The following is a 6,000-nucleotide window of genomic DNA, read 5'->3' on the forward strand; positions in this document are numbered from 1 at the left end:
TAATTGCACTGTTAAACAATAGAATACCAATTGAAATTTATTAAATATTGTAGATTTTTTTCTATTACACCACAGAATACAAAGTGTACAGTGCTCACTTTATATTATTATTTTTCATTATAAATATTTGCACTGTAAAAATGATAAAAGAAATGGTATTTTTTAATTCACCGCATACAAGTACTGTAGTGCAATTGCTTTATCATGAAAGTGTAACTTACAAATGTAGAAATTTTTTGTTACATAATTGCACTCAAAAACAGTAGTGGGTTCTTGACACATAATGGACCAGTTTTTATTTTACCCACTAAGGGACAGTGGTAATGAAGAGTTCAGTGTGTGAGATTCCCAGAGGGAGAGTTCTTTACTCAAGAGACATTTGCTTACATGTCATAGTACAAGAGGAAGACCCCACTCTCAACACACCCTCTTTACACTTCCTCACTACCATTTGGGAGAAGGAGAACTGGGTTTGATTCCCAAACTGGTGCTCACTCCCTGGCATTGTTCTATGGAACATGTAGGGACTGAAGTATTAAGGAGGCAGCATATTGAAACCTTCTAGTGCAACATGGACCCCTTCCGGCTGTTATCTAGCTACAAAGTCAGCCTCATCCAGAGCTCTGTGGCTTTGCTGCCTCCTCTCTCACCCCCATCCCTCTCCTTGAATTATTCATCTTTTTTCACTCTGCTCTGGTTCCCCACTACCAGTCCAGCTTGATCTTCCTCAACACCCATCTTCTTCCTTATTCCTGGCATCACTGCTCTCACTGCGCATGCTAACTAACCTTCTGGTAGATCCTGCTTGCTTTGCACAGTTCTGTTCCATATTATGATTCTTTATGGCACTTCCAAGTTTGACCACTTCACAGACAAACACTGCGCCAGTGCTTTCAAGGTAAAGTTGCTTGGTAACAACAGATTTAGACCAGGCTGACTGACAAAGGGATGGCTCTCAAACTGATTTTCCAGCTCATATTTGAATCTTATAGCTGTTTCTACCCATAGATCTTAAGGGGATTTACAAAGAAGGATAAGTATCATCCCCATTTAACAGAGAGGCAAAGTGACTTGCTAGAGGTCACACGGCAAGTAAGTGTGAGAGCAACTATAATCCACAGATCTCCTGACTTCCAGTCTAGTGTTCTGTCCACTGGACTGCACTGCCTCCCATATCGCCTCTGCAAAGCCTTATACATCAAAACTAAACTTAAAATTGCTATCCATGTCTGTAAGAGAGTGTGTGCTACAAAGAGAAACTTATTTTTGCCTAACTGGTGCCACAAAACAGGTGGTTGGGGCATTTTGGTTGATCTAGGCCATGGTTTTTGTGGGGATTTTTTTTGTCCTTTGAGAGCCAGTTTGTGGAACTTGGAACCTTTCATAAGGCTCGGTTTAGTGACTGCATTTCAAAAATCTGGTGTGATGGGGTCAAGACTCACCACCACTGGCGCCTCCCACTGGTTGTTCCAGGAATTAGCTCTGTCTGCTGCAGAGCGTCCTCAGCACATGGTGTCTTGCCCATTCTGCTGCCCTGTGACCCACGTTGCTTCCTGCTCAGCGGCATTCACTTCAGGACACTGCCCTCCAGCAGTGCCCACTACTCCAGACTCACCCCCTTCCAGGGGAGACAGGGGGCGGGTAATAGCAGTCTTTGGGATTCACACCTGTCTCAGTGGCCAACCACAACCCAGAGTCTAGCCCCTTAGCTCAGGGGCAAGTTGCAGTCCGTATTGGCCACTGTCTTCCATAGCCAGGTGCAGGGGAAGGGGGGGAACTCAGGCCCGCCCTCTACTCTGGGTCCCGACCCAGGGACCCTCTAGCGGCAGCCTCTTTCTGCCCTCCTTCATTCCCCTCTTGTCCACCTATTCTTCCCTGGGCCACTTCCCCTATGGCCCTGTGCATCTTCTCAGCCCTTTGTAGCAGGGTCTGCAGCCGGGCTGGGGCTCGCTCCCCCAAGCCTGCCTAGCACTGCTCTGTCCAAGGTGCTGGCTCCTTTCTTGCTTCAGGAGCCTGCCTTCTCCCTCACTAGTCAGAGAGAGACTGCCTTCTTCTCTGCTAGACCACCTTTATATAGGGCTTCGCCCTGCTCTGATTGGCTGCCTTTTCCTTCCCCTGATTGGCTCTCCAAAGACCTTTATTGATTGGCTGCTGGTCTACGCAGCCTCAAAAGGCTTGTTCCAGCCCTTTTCTCGGGGGGGTGACCGCCCCACCACATCTGGCAATTCAAGTAGGTGGGATAACACATGTTGCTCTTCTCCCACTATCCAAGATGCCACAGGGTTCTGCTACTGGGAGAATTGTAATGATAATATAATTATCATTGTGAAAATCCATCATTATATTGGAAAAGACTACCTTTAACCAGCCTTTGGGGTTTGCAGAGCTGTAGAGAGCCTTGACTTAGACTCCTGGATCCTTTTCATTCCCTAGCAGCTTCTGGAATTAGAGATGTGGAACTGCAGAGGGTTACATGGACCTTGTTACTTTAAGCCAAGAATGTATTAGTGAGTTGTATCCCTGCCAAGGAATTGGTTCACTCAAGTCATGGACTTCGGCCTAAAAGTGTTGTAGAATTCCATGGAATCAAAGTGCAACAAGAGAAAACATTTCCAAGTGGAAAATTATAGGGGTAAGTGGGAGGAGAGTTCTGTTTGGCTATATCAGTAAGGCTACAATGTGGAATGAATAAAAGAATTTCAGGGACAAAGGGATCATACTTGGCTCTAGTTAATCAGAGGAGGATTTTATATCCTGTGTATTATGTAAATAGTTTATTATCTCTTTTATTGTCTGTAAAGTTTTAGAGAGAAAGTGGGTGCTCTTCTTCAGGAACTCTGTGTAGCCCAAAAGCTTTCAAATTTCACCAACAGAAGGTCCAATAAAAGATATCACCCCACCTAGCTTGCCTCTCCCATATCTTGGGACCCAACATGGCTTCAACAACACTGTAAAGCTGTAGTAAGATATATGTATTATAAAAACCCTGATGCTGAAAAAACCTTGAAAAGATTTTCTACATTTCATAAATGATTCTGAATTAACTAGATTTTCTTAAAACTGAAATTTATCATTCATTGATTCTTAGGCTTATGTGATATGGCTTGCAGGGGGAGGAGGGATCTATACAGGTATCTGTGTCATAAAAATCACAGCAACAAATTGTCCCCGTGATTGACTCTCAGCTGGGGAGCCAAGCAGGGCCAGATTAATGCAGGGGCTTTAGGGGCTGCAGCCCATGGCCCCAGGCTAGGAGGGTCCCCAGAACAGCAGGGGTCAGGCAGGCTGCCTGCATGCTGTGGCCCCATGCTGCTCCCAGAAGCGGCAGGGTGAGGGGGGAAGGCGGTGCCACACGCTGTCCCCACCTCCAGCACGATCCCTGCAGCTCCCGTTGGCTGGGAACTGGCCAATGGGAGCTGCAGGCGTGGTGCTTGCGGGCATGTGCAGCGCACTGAAACACGCTGTCCCTCTCACCGCAGGGGTGCGCAGAAATGTGCCAGCAGCCAGCCGCTTCCGGGAGCAGCATGGGGTGACGGCATGCAGGCAGGCAGCCTGCCTGAGCCCTGCTGCGCTGCCAGCCAGGAGCTACCTGTGGTAAGCGCCTCCCGGCCAGAGCCCGCACCCCTCACCCTCTCCTGCACCCCACCCCAGCCTGGAGCCCCCTCCTGCACCCAGACTCCCTCCCAGGAAAAGCTAATATAACAGCTGTTTTACGGTAAGAAGTAGGCTATTTTGAATTAACTTAACTATATTCTACATGTTTTAAGACTGAAATGTAAGCACAAAAAGGCTTTATGTTAATTAAAAGGCAAGTTTAGTATAACGTTAATAGCCTCAATGCCATAATTTTGATAATTTTGTTTTAAATTAGGAAAAAGACTTGTATACAGGGGCCCCACAAAATCGAATAGCTCCAGGCCCTTAGGAGCGGTTGCATTAGCATGGGGGATGACTTTCAGAGGTACTGAGCACTCACAACTCTACCTCTACTTGACTTCACTAGGAGCTGCATTTCTGAAAGTCAGGCCCACAGAGACTAACTTTCAATCCCATCCTGAAAAAATGATCCTTCCTTGTCAGAGCTGAGGCTCAGTGTTTGTGGTGGGTGTCTGGAGAAAGATTAGATGAATTAAATAGGAGAAGATTTAAGTCAATAAGGATGTTAAGCCAACAGCTGTTACCAATTCTAAGGGGCTTCCTCCTCCTACCTTTACTCATATAAGTAGTTTCATTGCTGTCATTAGACTATTCATGTGAAAAAGGCCTGGAGGTTCAGATCCCGTGGTCACAGGCAGATAGTAATGAACTTTATATTGTAGTAGATGTATGTTAAGGTTTTATGCACTGGGGCCACAAGCATAAATTGAAATTATTATTTAGGGTGGCATTCGCTGCAGTTCAGAGGATGCACAAAATTCTGCATTGCATAGGCCTGTTTTAAGGGCTTAAATGGTGAGAGAGGTCTTTCATGAAAAAACTTCTGCAGTGGGTGGCATTTGCCCCTCAATGGATAGCACATTAGCTCCCAGGAACAACAAAATCTGTGTTTAGTAAAGAGAAAGGAAAATATAGTGTTTTTTAAAATTGTCCTAGACACTTACAACTGAGGCCTGATGCCTCAAACAAGAGAAGGCCTGTGCTCTGAAGACACCTTTACTGAGCAGTGGTCTGGCAGCAACTGAAAATGGCAATGGTGATGGAGGCAATATGCACCTTAGCAATTTTAGCTCATCATTGGGCACATTGCCTGCACTTTGCCTAGAAGTAGTATAATATCCATATGCTGATTCCATTTTGGAACCGAAACCTTTTGTAGTGATATACACCCATTTTTTCATGGTTTGTTTGTATAAAAACATCTTCTGTATTTTCCACAGTATGCAGCCGATGAAGTGAGTTGTAGCTCATGAAAGCTTATGCTCAAATAAATTGGTTAGTCTCTAAGGTCCACAAGTACTCCTTTTCTTTTTGCGAATACAGACTAACACGGCTGTTACTCTGAAACCTGAATTGACAGAAGTCACTCTGAGCTTTGAGCACCCTCTAATGGACAGTTTATAGTCAGTCACGTGAAATTTACCAAGCTCCTGAGCCCTAAGCATGAACAATGATCAGAATGCAGAGGTCAGGGTCAGTTTGAGAGCAAGATAATCAGAGAGGTTAAAGTAAACTTTGAAGGGTCTGGAGTAATACGCAGAACTGATCAGAAATTTCGGCTATGCGTGTACATGTACATACATTCCCACTCAAATCGGCAATGACACCTACTGGTACACAAGGATTAATTAAAGGCAGATGTCTCTGCTCATGAAAAATCTAGAGGTCTTTTGCTTCTTGGCTTAAAATACATTAAAAGGTTTTCATTTTTATATCATGGCTTTTGTCACCAGGGGAATCAATGAAAAATGTTCTACTATGTCATAGTTCAAGCAGCTGGGCTCGGCTTCGTGTGTGTTATCAGTGGCTGGCACACCGACCCCTAATCCTTTCTGTCTGATTCAAGGTTGCAGAACAATCCTCCCTCCCTCTGGGTAATGTCTGGAGATGGAGAACTTCAGCTTATAAACCCAACATATGCAGACTTTATGACCCTCTTTGTCCCTGTGTTCCAGAGCCAAGTTGATCAGATATGTACAGTATGTACCCTTCATGCTCTGCTATTTATTATGGTGCTACCCTAATAGCTGTCTCATCATATAGAACTGGACTTGGGCTCAGTGGTTCCTGAATGTGGGCTTAGGAACCTAACTTTAGACATCCATCTTGAAGTCTTGTCTTAGAGCTCAATGCAAGGCACACCCCTCTATACAAGCCTTCCCTTCGAAGAATATTTTAAAGTGGTTGATAAGAATTTATCAGGGAACAATTGGGGAATATAAATTTGAGCAGCCCTGTGGCTGCTCTGCTTTAGCTTAAACTGAGGTCTATAACATTGTGTTTTAGCTTTTTCCTTCCTTCCCCCTCTTAAACTGCAATTTAGAATTGAAATTAAGGTCTAAT

Source organism: Caretta caretta, chromosome 9, assembly GCF_965140235.1.
Source record: "Caretta caretta isolate rCarCar2 chromosome 9, rCarCar1.hap1, whole genome shotgun sequence".
Classification (NCBI taxonomy): Eukaryota; Metazoa; Chordata; order Testudines; family Cheloniidae; genus Caretta; species Caretta caretta.